At 47.2% G+C, this 21,428-nt stretch overlaps 1 long non-coding RNA gene across 1 annotated transcript in view; it reads left to right on the forward strand.

Moving 5' to 3' along the window:
- Positions 1-21,120, forward strand: part of LOC144791174 (uncharacterized) — a 217,669-nt gene extending 196,549 nt beyond the window's left edge. The window contains exons 2-3 of the long non-coding RNA XR_013602320.1: positions 2,635-2,770; positions 20,864-21,120. This is a non-coding gene — a long non-coding RNA (uncharacterized LOC144791174). The remainder of the gene's footprint in view (positions 1-2,634; positions 2,771-20,863) is intronic.
- Positions 21,121-21,428: the final 308 nt, after the last annotated feature.

Genomic DNA, 21,428 nt, shown 5'->3' on the forward strand with positions numbered 1-21,428 from the left:
AGCAGTTTTGTAACTTTCAGGAAAGCTCTGCTGTTTGAGGCCGCTGTATGTAGCGGTTTTGTAACCTTCTGGATAGCTCTGCTGTTTGAGGCCTCTTTGTGTAGCAGTTTTGTAACTTTCTGGAAAGCTCTGCTGTTTGAGGCCGCTGTATGTAGCGGTTTTGTAACCCTCTGGATAGCTCTGCTGTTTGAGGCCTCTGTGTGTAGCAGTTTTGTAACTTTCTGGATAGCTCTGCTGTTTGACGCCTCTGTGTGTAGCAGTTTTGTAACTTTCTGGAAAGCTCTGCTGTTTGAGGCCGCTGTATGTAGCGGTTTTGTAACCTTCTGGATAGCTCTGCTGTTTAAGGCCTCTGTATGTAGCAGTTTTGTAACCCTCTGGACAGCTCTGCTGTTTGAGGCCTCCTTGTGTAGCAGTTTTGTAAATTTCTGGATAGCTCTGCTGTTTGACGCCTCTGTGTGTAGCAGTTTTGTAACTTTCTGGATAGCTTTGCTGTTTGAGGCCTCTGTGTGTAGCAGTTTTGCAACTTTCTGGATAGCTTTGCTGTTTGAGGTCTCTGTGTGTAGCAGTTTTGTAACTTTCTGGAAAGCTCTGCTGTTTGAGGCCGCCGTATGTAGCGGTTTTGTAACCTTCTGGAAAGCTCTGCTGTTTGAGGCCGTTGTATGTAGCGGTTTTGTAACCTTCTGGATAGCTCTGCTGTTTGAGCCCTCTGTGTGTAGCAGTTTTGTAACTTTCTGGATAGCTCTGCTGTTTGACGCCTCTGTGTGCAGCAGTTTTGTAACTTTCTGGATAGCTTTGCTGTTTGAGGCCTCTGTGTGTAGCAGTTTTGTAACTTTCTGGATAGCTTTGCTGTTTGAGGCCTCTGTGTGTAGCTGTTTTGTAACCTTCTGGATAGCACTGCTGTTTGAAGTCTCTGTGTGTAGCAGTTTTGTAACTTTCTGGAAAGCTCTGCTGTTTGAGGCCGCTGTTTGTAGCGGTTTTGTAACCTTCTGGAAAGCTCTGCTGTTTGAGGCCGCTGTATGTAGCGGTTTTGTAACCTTCTGGATAGCTCTGCTGTTTGAGGCCTCTGTATGCAGCAGTTTTGTAACCCTCTGGATAGCTCTGCTGTTTGAGGCCTCTGTGTGTAGCAGTTTTGTAACTTTCTGGATAGCTCTGCTGTTTGACGCCTCTGTGTGTAGCAGTTTTGTAACTTTCTGGAAAGCTCTGCTGTTTGAGGCCGCTGTATGTAGCGGTTTTGTAACCTTCTGGATAGCTCTGCTGTTTAAGGCCTCTGTATGTAGCAGTTTTGTAACCCTCTGGATAGCTCTGCTGTTTAAGGCCGCTGTATGTAGCGGTTTTGTAACCTTCTCGATAGCTCTGCTGTTTAAGGCCTCTGTATGTAGCAGTTTTGTAACCCTCTGGATAGCTCTGCTGTTTGAGGCCTCTTTGTGTAGCAGTTTTGTAACTTTCTGGATAGCTCTGCTGTTTGACGCCTCTGTGTGTAGCAGTTTTGTAACTTTCTGGATAGCTTTGCTGTTTGAGGCCTCAGTGTGTAGAAGTTTTGTAACTTTCTGGATAGCTTTGCTGTTTGAGGCCTCTGTGTGTAGCTGTTTTGTAACCTTCTGGATAGCTCTGCTGATTGAGGTCTCTGTGTGTAGCAGTTTTGTAACTTTCTGGGAAGCTCTGCTGTTTGAGGCCGCTGTATGTAGCGGTTTTGTAACCTTCTGGATAGCTCTGCTGTTTGAGGCCTCTGTATGCAGCAGTTTTGTAACCTGCGGGATAGTTTTGCTGTTTGAAGCTTAGGTATGTATCATCTTTGCAAGCTGGGCGTAGCTATGGTGTTTGAGGCCCAACGTCTGTATTATCTTATGAACGTTTGAGACACTTCTCCCATTTGGCCGCTAGATTCGTATGGTCTGTAGCCTGATTTGTAAAGATATGTGTGTTATTAGTGTGACTAACCTGATTTATCGTTAATTTCCAGGAGTAAGTCACATCAACCTATGGAAAAAAAGCCTTTTAAAGCCGCTCCGATGTAACATGGCTGATAACTCTGCTGTCTGAGGCGTGAGTGATCCTGTGATCTTTCCTAGCCTGATCAATACTGCTGCTGAGGCATGCGCCTGAGCCTGGGGGACTTCAGGGAGAGCTGTTGTTCATAGTCAGAGGTGTAACTAGATCAATCATTCTGAAGCAGCCTGAGCCCGAGTGAGGTGTAGGCCCAGAGGGAAAGCACTTGTTTGTAGGGCAGGTGGTATAGTTCTTCTGCCGGGTCAGTAGGAGGTCAGGCTGACTCAGTCTTCTATCATTGTTAAGTAAGAGTGAAGCCCATCTGCAGTGCATCTTGGATATGGATGCAGGCACTGAAACCATTCTCTGGGAGCCAGATGTCCGACCTGCAGCTGCCAGCTCACGCTGTATCACAGGTGACATCACTTCCTCTTTCCTCTGAAGTGTCATGGCCGCAAGTGAACACTCGTTTAGTCATCAGGCAGGGTGGGTACCAGGGCCCATCCCCAACTTGACATTGCCCTTCTTATTTGATTCCACCCTGTCTATCTGTCTCATATGCATTACTCTGGAGCATTTATGTTCTACAAGTGAGATTTTGTGTGGAAAAACGTATTTTCTAATTGTTTATCTTCCTTTCTTTTGCAGGAGCCGGCCATGTTAGAATGTGTAAATGTTGCAATCTCTTTTGCAACTCTTGGAAAGATCTATGGAAAATGTAACAGGATTACGAAAGTTGCGAAGTTTTTAGTTTTGCCAAATTCGAGTGAAAATAGAGTAAAAGGTAACCTTTACAGAAGATAGTTTTCTACTTATGCACAATACCTTTTATACATAGAACAAAACTCTTCAAAAGGTGAATTTGTAGCAAAAAAATTCCCTATATTTTTCATATTGGATGGGGTGTTTCCGAGTGACAGTGATCTGCCTATGCAGGTAATTTTCCTTGCATTGTGCTAAAAAACATTGCAGGGCGAAGCCAGACCAGGAAGCCGTGTAGACTTTGCCAAGGGTAATTACTGAGCCCTTCGCAATACGTTGCTGTTAATTAAAATACATCGCAATCCTTTAGATCTGCAAATCATGTGCTGAACAGATGCCAAGTACCGATTAAAAACTAACAGCTGTGGGAGGGCAGGAGTTTTACTTGTTAACCTGACTTTGGGCCTGATTCACAGTTTAATGAACACAAGAGTCCCATCCATAATTGTCAGATGTCCCGTCCGCCCTATCGAGCGGGTACACGTTTATAAACATTTATATTCACATTAAATATGGCGGACGGGGTTGGGGCATCTGCCATTCTAAGACGGGACTTTTGTCAAGAGGATTGTTAGATTGGTCGGGAGGTTCGTGCATCCTGAGAACCACAGAGCAAACTCACTTGATTTTGAGGGGGAGATTTACCAAAAAGTCACGCAGCGCAGCCCCTCGCGAGGCTGCGCTGCGTTGCGCGACAGGGAGGGATCTTGAAAGATATGGCTCCCAGCTCCCCTTTCCCTTGCGCCATCACTGATTAATTCTGCTGTGTGCTATGCACACACCTTAACACATAGCGCTAGGGTGTGGGTGTGTGAGTCGAGCATAGGTTTGTACAGGAAGGGTACCCTTAATGTATAAAATACCATGGCTAGCCAAGATGCTAAGCTTTTCCCACTTTGTATGCGTGCTGCACAGTGCAGCATGCATGCAAAGTCGGAAAGGGAAGGAGAAATGAAAGCATCACTCCTTCCTTGCACCTACTTTGAATGGGCCCAGTTTTCTCACGCTAAACCCAATCTACTTTATTTAGTAAAATAACACTCCTTAGCAAACGTATATCTATGATCAGAGTACCATAACTACGTAATATATGTAGTAAATGCAAACATAAATAATAGGCACAATTTTCTTCTTTCTTCTTAGTTCTGTTTAATACATGCAAATCTTCACTAATTGCAGCCAACACGTGTTTCGTCGCAACCGGGAGGTCGTCCCGCAACTTTCTCAACGCTGTATAATTATAAACACAAAAAAAACCAATGTATATATTGGGAAAACAGTCCCAATAAAAGTAGTCACCCAAAACCAATCAGTTTCAGGAAAGGTCCTGAACATAGAGTACCACATGCAAAGGTGAGACTTATGCAAACATCTCCTCCATAGTAAAAAAGTAACACAGAATGGACCACTGTCTTAAGATCAGTTGGTTTATGACCCAAATGCGGATGGAGAGACCAGGTCAAAGTGTATAAAGGTATTTGTGTCAACCAGTGTTACTGGTGTGGCCTATCCAAAAGAAAGGAGTGTGGGCATGCCCACCCCTCCAGCCCCTGGCTGAGCACCATGTCACAGCACTCAGACCAATCAGACCACTCAGACCAATCACAACGCTGCATTGCAGCGTTATGATTGGCTTAGGGGAGGGAGCCTGGCTGCCTGCTTCCTGTTCCTGTTGGAGGCAGGAGACCAGGAGCAGAGAAGACGCAGAACTCGGCCTTGAGGTACGTTTAATTATTTAATTTTTTTCCGATCCCCTCCGTGCGACATCCTCCTGAAAGGGCCAGCTTGAAAGGACCAGTGTGTGGGCTAGTAATTTTTGGTCCCATGGGGCCACACACTGGTCATTTCAAGCTGTCCTATTTGACAGTGTCAGGCAGCCAGACAACCCTAAAGGCTAGTCCCAAAACTGGCGTCAGGGCCTTTTCTGAGGTCGCAGACTCTCAATGCATGAATGGGACAAACTCCTTATAGAGCTTCTCTCGAAGGCCAGTCCACACTGCCTGTCGCAGAGTCACGTCACAGAAAGAGACCGCCTTACAGAATCTGGCGCGTGTGGCTGGAACTTGAAGGTCAGAAAAGAGGCAACCAGGCCGGGGATATGATGAACTAACCGTGTCCAGAACTCTTTCTTATGGGCAGCCAGTGCAGATGCTCCACGACGGGGAAATGGTGGTCACAGGTTCCAGGGAGCAGACGTGTGACGTGTTTCACTGTCCAGTACTAACTGGAGCATTCATAAACGCTTTTCTGGAAGGCCCAGGTATCGCTGAGTTCAAAGTATGAACATTGATTTAATTTCAGTGAAATTGGCAGGATACCAGCTTCCAATCTGGAATGACAGGTTCATAAAACTTCTTAGAGATGAGGCCTGATCGGTGATGTTTGCATTAAAGCGAGCTAACACAAATATTCTTTTCCACCTCAACATCTGTCTTGCTCTCCCTGTGGCGTTGCCATATTATTTACCCCATTTGGGGGTCATCTGATATGAGAAGTTCAAGAATTTAAAAAAAAGAAAAGGGAAGCTTGTGCTGCTTCTGTCTTGGCCCCAACTGTTCTGTGCATTCAATCTGAAGGAAGTTAACACTGCTGTTGCACATGCTGAACATGCTGTGTGTGTGGGGTGGGGGAGGGTGGCTTGGTTCTTGCAGTGCATGTGAATAAAGCCTATGCTTCTGTCTTGGCTCCAACTGTTCTGTACATGTGATCCAAAGGAGGGTAGCATTGCTGTTGCAGATGCTGCACGTGTTCTGTGTGTGTGGTGGGAAGGTCATTGGTGTCTTGCAATGCTACTGTACATCCTATAAATGTTCTGTGCATTTGAATGAAGCTTGCACTTTCTGTCTTGGCGCCATTTGTTCTGTGCAGGTGATTCAAAGTAAGTCTGCATTGCTGTTGCCCATGTTGAACCTGTTCTAGGTATGTGAGCGTGTGTGGGAGGGCGTTGATGTCTGCCAGTGCTGCGGTCGGTGTTATAAACGTCTATGCATGTGAATGAAGCTTGCAGTTCTATCGTGGCTCCAATTATTTTGTGTCTGTGATCCAAGAGAAGTTGTCACTACTCTTACCCACACTGTACATGTTCCGTGTGGGCAGGAGGGTGGGTGGAGTCTGCATCTTGCAATGCTATTTCTGTAATGTTCTGTGCATGTGAATGAAGCTTGCACTTCTGTCTTAGCTCTAACTGTTCTGTTTATGAAATCCAGAGTAAGTTAGCACTGCTGTCACCCATGCTGTACCTGTTCTGTGTGTGTGGGGGGCATTGGTATCTTGCAGGGCTGCTGATATGCAGAAACTTTTCTGTGCATGTGACTGAAGCTTGCACATCTGTCTTGACTCCAGCTGATCTGTGTATGCGATCCGAAGGACGTAGCACTGCTGTCGCACATGCTGTACCTGTTTGTATTTGTATTTTCGATTTGTAGAGCGCCTTATCACCCAGGGGTCTCTAAGCGCTTGACAGGCGAGTGAGTACTGGCAGAGGGAAAACAGACTAGATATTACCCCATGCCTCTTGGAAAAGCACGGTTTTTAGCTTTTTCCTGAAAGGCAGGAGTCTGGTTTCCTTGCGCAGATTTTCAGGCAGTTCGTTCCAGGCTTTGGGCATTATGTGGGAGAATGTCCGACCACCAATAGTGGATCGTTTGATCCTAGGGCAGATCAATAGGGCGGCGTTAGCTGAGCGTAGGTTCCTGTTAGGGGCATATGGGACAAGTCGTTTTTTAATGTATTCCGGGGCTTGCCCATATAGGGCTTTCTGGGTGATGCATAGGCCCTTGAACTTAGCTCGTTGATTCACTGGCAACCAGTGTAGCTCCCGGAGGAGGGGGGTGGCCGGTGTCCTTCTCGGTTTATTAAAAATAAGTCTGGCCGCGTCATTCATGACGATCTGCAGTCTCCTGGAGAGTTTTTTCGTAATGCCGAAGTACATGGCATTACCATAGTCCAGTCGGGCAAGAATTAAGGCTGACACTGCTGTTCTGAGAGTATCTGCCTTTAGAATGGGAGCTAGCTTGCGCAGTTGTCTCAGGAGACCTACACAGGTGCCCACCACCGTCGAGACCTGGGCTGACATCGTGAGATTAGTGTCTATGGTTATGCCAAGGCTTTTCACTGCAGTTGCCGGTATTGGGGGGGTACCCAGCTCCAAAGGCCAAAGGAGGTCGCACCAGGGGCTGGACGAAGTGGTGATAGGAAGGACCTCCGTTTTGTCCGGGTTAATCTTTAAAAAGTTTGCCGTCATCCAGTTGACGGTAAATTTTAAAATATTCTTCAGGTTTTGATCAGTCAGAGGGGAGTCGCCTATCTGGATGATGATCTGGGTGTCGTCGGCATAATTATATATATTACATTCCATCTGATTCAGAGATGCAATGAGGGGCTGCAGATAGGCGTTGAACATCAAGGGGGACAGTGCAGAGCCCTGCGGGACACCGCATGGGATTTCAGCAGCCTCTGACACCATATCATCCAGTTGTACTTTCTGGACCCGACCACCTGTTCCGAGTGTGTGGTGTGTGTAGGGAGCATTGGTATCTTGCAGGGCTGCTGTATATCCTGAAAATCTTCTGTGCATGTGACTGAATTGCATCTGTGTATGCGATCCGAAGGACGTTAGCACTGCTGTTGCCCATGCTGTACATATTCTAGGGTTGATGGTGGGGGGCGTTGGTATCTTGCGGTGCTGCTTTCTATGCTGTAAATGTTCTGATCATGTGAATGAAGCTTGCATATCTGTCCTGGCTTTAACTGTTTTGTGTATATGATCTGAAGGATGTTAGCACTGCTTTTTCCCACACTGTACCTGTTCTGTGTGTGTGGTGTTGGGGAGGGGGTTGTTGGTATCTTGAAGTGCTGCTCTCCATGGTGTACTTTTTCTGTGCATGTGATTGAAGCTTGCACATCTGTCTTAGCTCTAACTGTTTTTTTGTACGCAATCCAAAGGAAGTTAGCACCGCTGTTGCCTGTGCTGTATCTGTTCTGTGTGTGGTGGGTTGGAATCTTGCAGTGATACTGTCTATCCTGAAGTGTTCTCTGCATGTGAAGGAAACTTGCCCTGCTTTAGTGTGTGCTGAACCTGTTACACATGCATGAGAAAAACTTGGCCCACTGCTGACCGTAACTTGCCTGTGTGTATGCATAGGCGTGAGAAGTTCGATGGCACAAATTCCTTTACTTTTGGGAGCAAATACTGGTTTTGCTAGCTTTGGCACCTATGGGTACTAAAGTGGTTTGATTGTGTGCCCTAAGTAACAGCGCCAGGCAGACTTTACTCCCATCCGGCAGTCTACATTGTAGCTGCTTTGTGGGGCACCAGACTCCAGCACCCACGCTGGCACCTGGAACGCTGGTGAGGGCCAGACCGACAGGCTTCTTGTTTGCCTTGGTTGATGCTGAGCCTTGGCACAGGCTGAGCAGCAAGAGAGAAGCTCGACCGCCGCCAGTGCCTAAATCAGCTTCATATGTGAGACTGTGCTACACACTCACAAAAGGTCCCTTTGTTGTGCTATCCAAGCTCTGGCTCCACCGGTCCACCTGTCTTTGGCCGTTGTTGTCTGATTATAACTATATAATGAGCACACGGTGAACATATTCCCCCTTGGTACGTCCTCGGTTTTTGGGAGCATGAAAAAGCATGTGAGACAAATAGGATATGAGTGCTTAAAAAGTATGCACTGTTGTGCTATAAAAGTTAAGTCTCCACTGTATTCTTTTTGAATGCAAATTAAGTCGTCTTTATTCTGGAACAGGGTTCTGCCTGTTAATCCCTTATATGATTTATGGTTTAAATCTTTTTATTGGTTTACAATATACATACCTACTTATACCATACGAACATTCTTATAACTGTTTAGGCTTATCAACCCACTTTCCCTCAATCTCCTCTGCCTCTTCGTCAAAAAAATTTCAGGCAATAGAGGAGAATGTATTAGCGTGTCATACATGTATTTTCGGTGTCGAGAGGATCAGCAAAGACTATGAGCATAGGTGATATCTTGGATTTCACCTAAGTAGAGTCCGCGGGAGGGAGACAATGGACTTTAATATATTTAAGGGCATGTATACTCTGTACTCTCTGGAGAGAATTGAAATCAGTGGGGCTCAGTCCGTTTCATATGCTTTTTGTTTATGTGCTATGGAACGTGCAATCTTTACCTTGGCAAATATCTCTCTTAGTCTGTTTAGCCAGTTTCCGAAAACGGTGGTCCTCTTTTACCCCCATTGGACCAGTATTGTCCTTATTGCCATGACTATTCTTATTGTGTAGTCTGTTTTTCCCTCAATGATTTGTGGGATCGGCCTCCTTTATAAGGTAGTCCTAATAGGACCACCCCTGGGTCCCTAGGAATCTAGATGCCAAAAGGTTTATCAATCAATCTCCGTTAGTATGTCCTTCCAGTATTGGTACACAACTACAAAAGGTGTAGCAGGTCCGTCAGCAGTCTTCTTCTGTTGTCTTCTTTTCGAGTGTCGAATATGAAGCCAGGATCTATGGGAGCCACCTAAATACTGAATTTTGGGTTGTTTTCAGGGGGGCTAGGTAGTAGCCAATGGGCTGCCTACCTGTAGGGTGCCTACACCCTATTTATGCTCACCCCACTTGGGGTTGGGCATACTCTTACTCCTAATAGGCTACTATCCCCATCCTCAAGATTGCAGATAGTGAAAAGTGGGGTCTATGTCACCTGCCCAAAGTGAGGGGTGGCCCTACTACTTTACTTAATTTTCCTGCCAGTCCTCCTGCTGAAAGTGGAGCAGGACTAAGGGGTCGGCTTCTGCTTCTAACAACAGAGGACTGGGGTCAGGGTTCAAAGGTGGCATGTCCTTTGAAGTTCCCGCTTCTACCTAGGCAGATCCTGCAGGAGGGGAGGTGTGACCACCTCCACCCAGAGCAGGCATTGTCTCTGGATCCGGAAAGCTCTGGCTCTCTATCCAAGGGTCCAGCAGCATGTCTGGTGATGGCAGGCAGCTAAAACTAGACAGTTACAACACCAGCGGTCGATAGGTTTCAGGGGACCCTCTAGCATGGTCTCCTGTGTGAATGTATTAATACATCTAATACTGGCATCAACAAGGGTTTATTAAGAAAATATGTTTGATACCAAAGATCTTAGAAATCAGCAAAACCACCATGGAGCTAGGAAACTCATGCTGACAAGTATCCAGCCAATGTGCTTGTAGGAGAGTAGGGTCTGCTATCCTATGGTCACCCCATTTTCTGCTTTTTGCTTCACTGGTTTTCGACTTAATGTGGCTGTGGGCCTGCTAATCAGACCCACAGCCCTGCTGTTCTCTCTCTAAATTCACAGCATGTACTTTAGGTACATCACCAATTGGGATTTTGGTCACTCTTATGAGTCCCTGTACAGTGTACTATAGGTACCCAGGGCATAGGTGCACCCAAGGCCTACCAGGGGCTGCAGCATATCTTTTGCCACCCCTGGCTGGCCATCCAAACTGACACAACTGGCTGATCACTCAGCTGGGGCAAGGTTGTATAAATCACTCCTTGTTTAGGTATAGTATTCCTATGTCTAACCTTATATCTGGACACATATGCACCTATAAGTCACTCCTATGGCAGGCCTTAACAATCCTGGAGGCAGAGTACTTGGTTTTATGTGAGATGGTGCTCTAGCATGAGCTGAGCCTGTCTGCAGCTTTCGGAACCATGTCCTTATAGCTGTTCTAGGATATTGCCATACCATATACTCTTAAGTGCATTATAATCCTCGCGGTTATTGTTAACTTTGGTTTGGCATTATCAAAACATGTCGTGAAAGGTGTCATATGCTTTGGAATACTACCCCCTCGCCAGTTCTGGCGACGGGGGTAGCATTCCACCCTTCTAGAGGGAAAAGACATGTTACTTCCATTAATCCCGGTTAAAGTTAACCAGAGCCTCAGCATCACAAAATGGACACTGCTGCCACAGACACAAGTCTGACCTCCTGCTTCTGGGAGTCCTTCCAGCGAGGGAGGCTTGGACAGTAGGTTTCCTGTCACAGGGAGGTGCTAGCACCACCCCACACAGGAGATAGTAGATTGGGGCAGGGAGGGCTGAATGAAATGAGACACTGCCTGGGGCACACAAGGTGTCCCATGCATAGGCCAGTTCAAACCGGTGCTGGGGCACTCGAGCCCCAGCTCTGGCGCGAAACTGGACAAAGGGAAAGGGGTGTAACCACCCCCTTCCTGGGTCCCACCCATAGGAGGGACCTAGCAGGTAATCCAGCCCCTTGATTTGGAATAAAGGTAGGAGCTTTGTCCTTAGACTTTAGATAATCCTGACTGAAACTCTGATACAAAACTCTGGACCCTTCGACATCCTACTCGAAGTAAAAGACTGAAGAATCTCCCTTGTGGTCAAGGAGTGACCACCTTGTGCAAGCAGGCACCATCAAGCGCTCAACGGTTTGCTTTGTCGTTGCTCCCGCCAGAACTTAAATGCAGAGCCAGACAAGACCCATACTTCCAGACATCCAACAGCCCGATCCACAGCCACAGCAAAGCTGAGACCCGTGGAGGCGACGAGAGACGTGGGACCAGCCATCTTGGAAGGCCAGCGAATTGCTTTCCGTGCAACTTCTGAGGTACCCTCGAAGTTGTGCATTGGGGATTGAGAAGCGCCAGCCCCGAGCACCAACTACACCGAAGATCACCTCTCCACACTCACCGAGTGCTGCGTGGGGCCCTTTTGCATTTTCCTGCTTGACGCGTCTGTCCGGTCACTTGCCCGTTGGCTAGTGGCCTTTGTGACAATGAAATCCTAAATCTACACTGCTGGTCTGGTTGCTCCAGACGGGCCCTTGCTTCCCTGCGAAGGAGAAGCCCCTCAGTCCTCGCTGGCCTGAGTAAGAAGCTATCTTCGATTCCTGCATGGGTTGCATTTGCCACGGTCTGTTGACTCTGAATCAAGATCCAACACCGCCAACAGCGAGAGCCTTCGTTGAACAGTCCGTATCCAGCTCCTGGTTGTTGTCGACACCTCCTGGTCCACGTGGCAGCGGAGACAAGCTTCACAACATCACCTGATCGCATCCCAACATCGCCTGGTTCCTTCCTGGTTCCTTCCTGGTCACTGGCTAGTGACCCAGACTCTGTCCCCTCTGCTTTCAGGTACTCTTCATCCTCGATCCACCCTTGGATCCAACCGGACTCTTCTCTCCTGGTCGCCTGCAGCATCTTTTCTCCAAGGCTCCATAGAACTCCACGACGAAACCCGACACACTTTGACACCTATGCACCCGCTTCCTGTGGGTGAGGTAATGTGAGTAATGCGGAGCTCCTGTAAAGATGAACTCTCCTAGTATCCTAGTTTCAAGTGGTTTAGTTCTAGTCCAGTCGGAAGACTCCTAACTCTTTAACTTTCTAACTTTACGCACCCATTGACTTCTATAGGTGCACGCATGTGCATTTAGACACTTCACCCGCATCCTGTGGGCCTCCTGCTCCCTAACTATTGTTAGTCCAGTGTAGCCCCAGTGATTCCCAAGGCCCTAGGCCTTACAATTGTTCGTGACGTGGTACTTATACCACTATTTTAGTATATGGTTTAACAGGCCACCAGGGCCTATCCTTATTGTGCAACTTATTGTATGTTATATTAAGTTCCTTGTTATACACTTGTGCTTCTGTGCTCATAAAGAGTACAGGGGGTTGTTTAGAAATAAATACATATATAGTTTGAATATATAACCTGTGTGGTGTCCTTTCATTTGGTATTACAAGGTTTGCATATGGTAAAACAGCTGGCTTCACATGCCCTCTTGAGTTTAGCCTAAGCCTGCTTTTGTCCATGCTACCACTAGGATAGCTTGTCTATAAGGTTGACTTTACAACCATCACCATAAGGGTTGTTTGGACTGGTGCAAGGTGCTCACTAGAATAGTGAACATCATATACCAGGCCAACTTCTCACATTGGTGTGCAGCGGTTGGGATTTGAGCTTGCAGTTGTTTTGCCAATTGTAATCTTTGATATCATTTGAAAGATCACATTAGGTACCATATGTACATATAACAAAGCCTAAAATACATAAGTTCTACTGAACTTAGTTGTTGTAGAAGAAAGGGCCTAGCACACCCTGACTACAACTCCTAGAGAGGTTCTAGTAGGTAAACACTCAGTGTAGGTAGGTGCACACACCACACCTCACTAGACATGTCTGGCACAGGTGAACCCTCCAGATCTCTACCTGTGGTAAGTGACCTTCCCAAGGCACCCTCCAGATATGATATGCTCAACTTCCGAGAGATGAGGTCATTGTGTACCTCAAGGAGGTTGAAACAGGGTTCCAACCCTACCATCCAACACCTGATAGAAGTCCTAGAGGCAGCTGATCTTGAGAAGGCCTCTAAACCAGGCCCCCTAGATAATACAGGTGAAGGAGTACCCTCTACAGAAGATGACTCCCTGACCCCAGAAGTAGATGAGGAAGAAGTAGGGGAAGATTCAGATGATGGAGATGATAGCCAGGTCCAGGTCAGAAGGCTTAGCCAGGCTAACCTAAGCTTACATGGGAATAGAGAAGGGTTGCACCTTCCCAGGCCTAACAGTAGACTTAATCCAGGCAATATGGGAGAAAGATCTCCTTCCAGGGAGTCTCTCCTTTCTAATGCCTCAAGGGGTTCTCAAAGGGGAATGACTCCCCCCCCACCCCCCCAGAGAAGAGAACATGAGGCTAGGATGAGAACTGTCCAACTTCAGTTAGAAAAGGAGGAAACAGCCCTGGCCCAAGCTAAACTTGCTTTAGCAAGGGAGCAAAAGTTAAGTGGATTAGATTCCACTGGTGGCAGCAATCTCCCTAAGGATAAAGACAGGTCCAATGATCATTGAAACCTGAGTAAGATTGTGCCCCCCTACAAAGATGGGGATGACATCCACAAGTGGATAACTGCTTTGGAGAGGGCCTGCATGGTACAGCAGGTTCCCCAAGGTCAGTGGGCAGCAATCTTGTGGCTCTCCTTTTCAGAAAAAGGAAGAGACAAACTCCTCACAGTTAGCCATGAGGATGCTAAAAACTACTCTGTCCTGAAGAGTGCTCTAATTGATGGGTTTGGCTTAACCACTGAACAGTACAGGTTAATGTTCAGAGATACCCAGAAGACACAGACTCAGGACTGGACTGATTTTGTTGATTGTGCCACTAAGGCCCTGAAAGGTTGGTTACTGGGAAGTAAAGTTAAGGACTATACAGGATTGTATAATTTGATCACGAGAGAACAAATCCTTAATAATTGTCAGAACCAGTTGTTGCACCAACACCTGATTGACTCAGATCTGACCTCTCCCCAAGAATTGGGAAAGAAGGCAGACAAATGGGTCAGAACCAGGGTTAAGCAGAGATCCCAGAACCAAGGTGGTGACCAGAAAAAGGCAGACCAAAAGGGTGGAGATCAGAAACAAAAAGACCAGAAGTCTTCTTCAGCCCCCCAAAATACTTCTAATGAGGGGGCGTCCCAAAATTCCAAGAAAAAGAAGAAAGAAGGTCCAAAGAAACCTTGGTGTATTTATTGTAAAACTGCCTCTCACTGGTTTAGTAAGTGCGCCAAGAAAGGTACAGCCCCTACCACTGCAGCCCCTAAGGCACCTGCACCACCTAGTACAGTCAGCAGTGGTAGTTCCCAACCCAAGGCTATAGTGGGGTTAACCATGGGTACTGAGGTGGATCCTGGCCTAGTCAGGATTCCAACTCAGGCTGTCCTGATCTGTGATGTGGACATGGCTATGTCCACTACTGTGTGTCCCAGACACCTTTGATCAATGATAAAGTGGCTCAGGCCTACAGGGACACTTGTGCCAGGGTCACTATGGTGACACCTAACTTTGTGGAACCTGGACAGATTGTACTGGGTGATAATTACCTGGTGACCAATGCTAGCAATGACACTACTACACATAGAGTGGCAGTTGTTAATTTCTCCTGGGGAGGGGTAACTGGCCTCAAAAGAGTTGTGGTAAGTGCAGACCTCCCAGTTAAATGCCTTTTGGGCAATGATCTAGAAAACTCAGTATGGTCAGAAGTGGAGAATAGGACTCATGCAGAAATGCTAGGTATTTCAGCACATGTCCTTGCTGTGACCAGGTCACAGGCCAAAAAGTGCTTACCTGAACCAGTGCTGGATCTTGAAACTATAGACCACACACAACCCAAGAGAAAGAGCAGTAGGGTTAAGGCAGTGCCTTCCCCCTGACCTCAAGAGAGGATCAGCCTTCTCAGGAAGCTGATTCTGAGACTCCTGAAGGAACTGTCCTGGAGGAGCTTGAACCTGAACAGGTTGAGTTTCTGGGGACAGGGGGACCTTCAAGGGCAGACTTGAGGCAGGCTCAGTTAAACTCCCCCTCTCTTGAACCCCTCAGACAGCAAGCTGCTGCTGAGGCTGCTGGGAATGCTCAAGGTACCCATAAAGTGTATTGGGATGATGGGCTCCTTTATTCAGAGGCTAGAGACCCCAAGCCTGGTGCTTCCAGGAGGCTGGTCATACCTCTGCAATTTAGGGGCTTCCTTCTTACCTTGGCCCATGATATTCCCTTAGCAGGACATCTAGGCCAGAACAAGACTTGGGACAGGCTTGTCCCTCACTTTCACTGGTCCCATATGTCAGAAGATGCCAAGGAGTTTTGTCGCTCCTGTGTTACCTGCCAAGCCAGTGGCAAATCAGGTGGCACAACAAAGGCCCCCCTCATACTACTACCTGTGGTGGGGGTACCCTTTGAGAGAGTGGGTATAGACATTGTTGGACCAATGGACCCCCAAACAGCATCTGGGCACAGATTTATACTGGTGGTAGTGGATCATGCCACCAGGTATCCAGAAGCTATTCCCCTGTGGCAAGGGCCCTACTTGGAGTTTTCTCCAGAGTGGGGTTTCCAAAGGAGGTTGTCTCTGACAGAGGTGCAAACTTCATGTCACGATATGTGACTGCTATGTGGAAGGAGTGTGGTGTTAATTACAAATTCACTACACCCTACCATCCACAGTGCAATGGGCTTGTTGAAAGATTCAACAAGACCCTCAAAGGGATGATAAAAGGGTTACCTGAAAAGCTTAGGCGAAGATGGGACATCCTTTTACCCTGCCTTCTGTTTGCTTACAGAGAGGTCCCACAAAAGGGGGTTGGGTACAGCCCTTTTGAGCTTTTGTTTGAGCATCCTGTAAGGGGACCCCTATGTCTTGTGAGGGAAGGATCGGAGTTACCTCTCAAAAAGCCTAAACAAGATATAGTGGACTATGTACTTGGTCTCCGCTCCAGGATGGCTGAGTATATGGAAACGGCTTCTAAAAACCTTGAGGCTAGCCAAGAACTTCAAAAAACTTGGCATGACCAAAAGGCTGTGCTGACTGAGTACCAGCCAGGGCAGAAGGTGTGGGTGTTGGAGTCAGTGGCCCCAGCAGCACTCCAGGACAAATGGTCTGGACCCCACACCATTGCTGAGAAAAAGGGAGAGGTCACCTACTTGGTGGACCTTAGCACCCCTAGGAGCCCCCACAGGGTGCTCCATGTCAACAGACTCAAGGCATATGTTGACAGGGCAGACATGGGCTTGCTCATGGCTACAGATGAGGGACCGGAGGAAGAGAGTGACCCTCTCCCAGACCTGTTGACTCAGAACCCTGATGATGGTTTAGTTGATGGAGTGGCCTTGGCAGGCAGCCTCACTGACCAGCAGCAATGGGACAGCAGACACGTTCTACAGGCCTATAGACATATGTTTTCCTTAACACCTAGTCAGACTAACTGGTGCACCCATGAGGTTGACACTGGTGACAGTCTGCCTGTGTAGAGTAAAATCTACAGGCAACCTGACCATGTCAGGGACTGTATAAAGACTGAGGTGCCGAAAATGCTTGAGTTGGGAGTAATTGAGCATCAGAGAGCCCCTGGGCCAGCCCATTAGTCCTTGTACCAAACCCTCACACTCAAGATGGTAAGAGAGAGATGAGGTTCTGTGTGGACTATGGAGGTCTCAATGCTGTCACTAGGACAGATGCTCACCCAATTCCAAGAGCCGATGAGCTCATTGATAGATTGGCTTCTGCCAAGTTTCTGAGCACATTTGATTTGACAGCTGGCTATTGGCAAATCAGGTTAGCTGAGGATGCCAAGGCCAAAACTGATTTCTCAACCCCAGGAGGTCATTATCAATTTGTGGTAATGCCCTTTGGTTTGAAGAATGCACCTGCCACTTTCCAAAGGTTGGTGAACCAAGTCCTTACTGGGTTGGATTAATTTTGTGCAGCTTATCTTGATGATATTGCTGTCTTCAGCTCCACCTGGGAGGATCACCTGATCCACCTGAAGAAGGTTTTAGAGGCCCTGCAAAAGGCAGGCCTACCTATCAAGGCCACAAAGTGCCAGAAAGGGCAGAGTAAGGTTGTGTACCTGGGCCACCTTGTAGGTGGGGGTCAGGTTCAACCACTGGAGAGTAAGATCCAGACCATACAGGACTGGGCTCCTCCAACCACCCAGACACAGGTCAGAGCTTTCTTGGGCCTGTCTGTGTACTACAGAAAATTTGTCAAGAATTATGGGTCCATTGTGACACAAATCAATGACTTGACTTCAAAGAAGATGCCAAAAAAGGTTCAGTGGACAGTTAGCTGTCAAAAGGCATTTGATGACCTGAAGAAGGCCATGTGCTCTGCACCTATCTTAAAGAGTCCTGACTACTCCAAAGAGTTTATTGTCCAAAACAGATGCTTCTGAGTTGGGGGTGGGAGCTGTGCTTTCACAACTTAATGTAGATGGTCAAGACCAGCCCATTGCTTTTATTAGCAGAAGGCTGATCCCTAGAGAGAAACGTTGGTCAGCTATTGAGAGGGAGGCCTTTGCTGTGGTTTGGGCCCTGAAGAAGTTGAGACCATATTTGTTTGGCACTCACTTCAAGATTCAGACCGACCATAAGCCCCTCTTGTGGCTAAATCAGATGAAGGGTGAAAATCCCAAACTGCTCAGGTGATCCATTTCCCTACAGGGGATGGACTTTACAGTGGAGCACAGACCAGGGACTGACCATGGCAATGCAGATGGTCTCTCCAGGTATTTCCACTTAGAACATGAAGACTTATCTGGTCAAGGTTAAGTTTAATGTCCCTGCGTTTGGGGGGGGGGGGGGGTTATGTAGGAGAGTAGGGTTTGCTATGCTATGGTCACCCCATTTTTTGCTTTTCGCTTCACTGGTTTTCGACTTAATCTGGCTGTGGGCCTGCTAATCAGACCCAGAGCCCTGCTGTTCTCTCCCTAAATTCACACCATGTACTTTAGGTACATCACCAATTGGGATTTGGGTCACTCTTATGAGTCCCTGTACAGTGTACTACAGGTACCCTGGGCATAGGTGCACCCAAGGCCTACCAGGGGCTGCAGCATATCTTTTGCCACCCCTGGCTGGCCATCCAAACTGACACAACTGGCTGATCACTCAGCTGGGGCAAGGTCATGTAAATCACCCCTTGCTTAGATATAGTATTCCTATGGCTAACCTTATATCTGGACACATATGCACCTATAAGTCACTCCTATGGCAGGCCTTAACAATCCTGGAGGCAGAGTGCTTGGTTTTATGTGAGATGGTGCTCTAGCATGAGCTGAGCCTGTCTGTAGCTTTTGGAACCATGTCCTTATAGCTGTTCTAGGATATTGCCATACCATACACTCTTAAGTGCATTATAATCCTCGCGGTTATTTCTAACTTTGGTTTGGCTTTATCAAAACATGTCGTGTAAGGTGTCATACGCTTTGGAATACTACCCCCTCGCCAGTTCTGGTGACGGGGGTAGCATTCCACCCTTCTAGAGGGAAAAGACATGTCACTTCCATTAATCCCGGTTAAAGTTAACCAGAGCCTCAGCATCACAAAATGGATACTGCTGCCACAGACACAAGTCTGACCTCCTGCTGCTGGGAGTCCTTCCAGCGAGGGAGGCTCGGACAATAGGTTTCCTGTCACAGGGAGGTGCTAGCACCACCCCAGACAGGAGATAGTGGATTGGGGCAGGGAGGGCTGAATGAAATGAGACACTGCCTGGGGCACACAAGGTGTCCCATGCATAGGCCAGTTCAAACCGGTGCTGGGGCACTACAGCCCCAGCTCTGGCGTGAAACTGGACAAAGGGAAAGGGGTGTAAACACCCCCTTCCTGGGTCTCACCCATAGGAGGGACCTTACAGGTAATCCAGCCCCTTGATTTCGAATAATGGTAGGAGCTGTGTCCTTAGACTTTAGATAATCCTGCCTGAAACTCTTATACAAAACTCTGGACCCTTCGACATCCTACTCGACGTAGAAGACTGAAGAATCTCCCTTGTGGTCAAGGAGTGACCACCCTGTGCAAGCAGGCACCATCAATCGCTCAACAGTTTGCTTTGTCGTTGCTCCCGCCGGAGCTTGAATGCAGAGCCTGACAAGACCTGGAATTCCAGACATCCAACAGCCCGATCCACAGCCACAGCAAACCTGAGACCCTTGGAGGCGACGAGAGAAGTGGGACCGGCCATCTTGGAAAGCCAGCAAATTGCTTTCCGTGCAACTTCTGAGGCACCCTTGAAGTTGTGCATTGGGGATTGAGAAGCCCCAGCCCCGAGCACCAACTGCACCGAAGATCACCTCTCCACACTCACCGAGTGCTGCGTGGGGCCCTTTTGCATTTTCCTGCTCGACGCATCTGTCCGGTCGCTTGCCCGTTGGCTAGTGGCCTCTGTGACGACGAAATCCTAAATCTACACTGCTGGTCTGGTTGCTCCAGACTGGCCCTTGCTTCCCTGCGAAGGAAAAGCCCCTCAGTCCTTGCTGGCCTGAGTAAGAAGCCATCTTTGATTCCTGTATGGGTTGCATTTGCCAAAGCCTGTTGACTCCAAATCGAGGTCCAACACCGCCAACAGCGAGAGCCTTTGTGGGACAGTCCGTATCCGGCTCCTGGTTGTCGTCGACACCTCCTGGTCCACATGGCAGCGGAGACAAGCTTCACGACATCACCTGATTGCATCCCGACATCGCCTGGTTCCTTCCTGGTTCCTTCCTGGTCACTGGCTAGGGACCCAGACTCTGTCCTCTCTGCTTTCAGGTACTCTTCATCCTCGATCTACCCTTGGATCCAACCGGACTCTTCTCTCCTGGTCGCCTGCAGCATCTTTTCTCCAAGGCTCCATAGAACTCCACGACGAAACCCGACACACTTTGACACCTATGCACCCGCTTCCTGTGGGTGAGGTAACGCAAGTACTGCGGTGCTCCTGTAAATATTAACTCTCCTAGTATCCTAGTTTCAAGTGGTTTAGTTCTAGTCCAGTCGGAAGACTCCTAACTCTTTAACTTTCTAACTTTACGCACCCATTGACTTCTATTGGTGCACGCGTGTGCATTTAGACACTGCACCCGCATCCTGTGGGCCTCCTTCCCCCCAACTATTGTTAGTCCAGTGTAGCCCCAGCGATTCCCAAGGCCCTAGGCCTTACCATTGTTTGTGACGTGGTACTTATACCACTATTTCAGTATATGGTTTAATGGGCCACCAGGGCCTATCCATATTGTGCAACTTATTGTATGTTATATTAAGTTCCTTGTTATACGCTTGTGCTTCTGTGCTCATAAAGAGTACAGGGGGTTGTTTAGAAATAATTACATATATATTTTGAATATATAACCTGTGTGGTGTCCTTTCATTTGGTATTAAAAGGTTTGCATATGGTAAAACAGCTGGCTTCACATGCCCTCTTGAGTTTAGCCTAAGACTGCTTTTGTCCATGCTACCACTAGGATAGCTGGTCTATAAGGTTGACTTTACAACCATCACCATAAGGGTTGTTTGGACTAGTGCAAGGTGCTCACTAGAATAGTGAACATCATATACCAGGCCAACTTCTCACAGTGCTCATTATGGCTTCCCTGTTCACCTACAACACCCAGAATGGATGGTTTAATTGAAAGGATGAATGCTCATTTTTTAACTCTCTGAGTTAGCATGTAAGTTGACGGATATAGGAACATTTATGGTAATTATGCTGTGCAATTGAAATGATTCAAGACACAGTTTGTTTTGAATTGCATACTTTATTATATCTGTGTGAACAAAGTGAACAACTTAGACAATCTATGTTTCTCTTTTTAAATAGGTCTGGTGATGGATTAAAGGAGAGGAAAAAATAGTTTTGGTCCTGAGGAAGGTGGTTTTATTATGTTAGTCCACCGAAACGCGTCGACGCCCTGGTTGTCATTAAATTTGTATTGCACTGAACACTGTCTTGAAAAAGCATTGATGATTTACATGATGTTCAGTTGATATATGTTTACGAATTAATGTATTGACTCACAAATGTGATTATCTTTTGAAAAGTCCTTTCCATTAAAAAAAACATATGAAATGTGTATTAACAATGTTTTGATATATGTGTGAACCAGATTCTTTTTTATTAAATTGGTATTTATAAGTGTGTCCATATCTGGTTCAGTTTTGTGTCTGAAAAATTGGAGTGGGAAATAGTGAGTATTAGTGGAACATATCTGCATAGGTGTACCAAAAGGGAATTATATATTTGACCTTGAGTCATGTGTGGTGCCTTGTTCCTTTTGGGCTTGTGAGGCCCCTCTCACTGTATCTTTAAAACTAGACAGTTAGAACACCAGCGGTCGATAGGTTTCAGGGGACCCTCTAGCAGGGTCTCCTGTGTGAATGTATTA

This window comes from Lissotriton helveticus, chromosome 11 (genome assembly GCF_964261635.1).
Source record: "Lissotriton helveticus chromosome 11, aLisHel1.1, whole genome shotgun sequence".
NCBI classification, from domain to species: domain Eukaryota; kingdom Metazoa; phylum Chordata; class Amphibia; order Caudata; family Salamandridae; genus Lissotriton; species Lissotriton helveticus.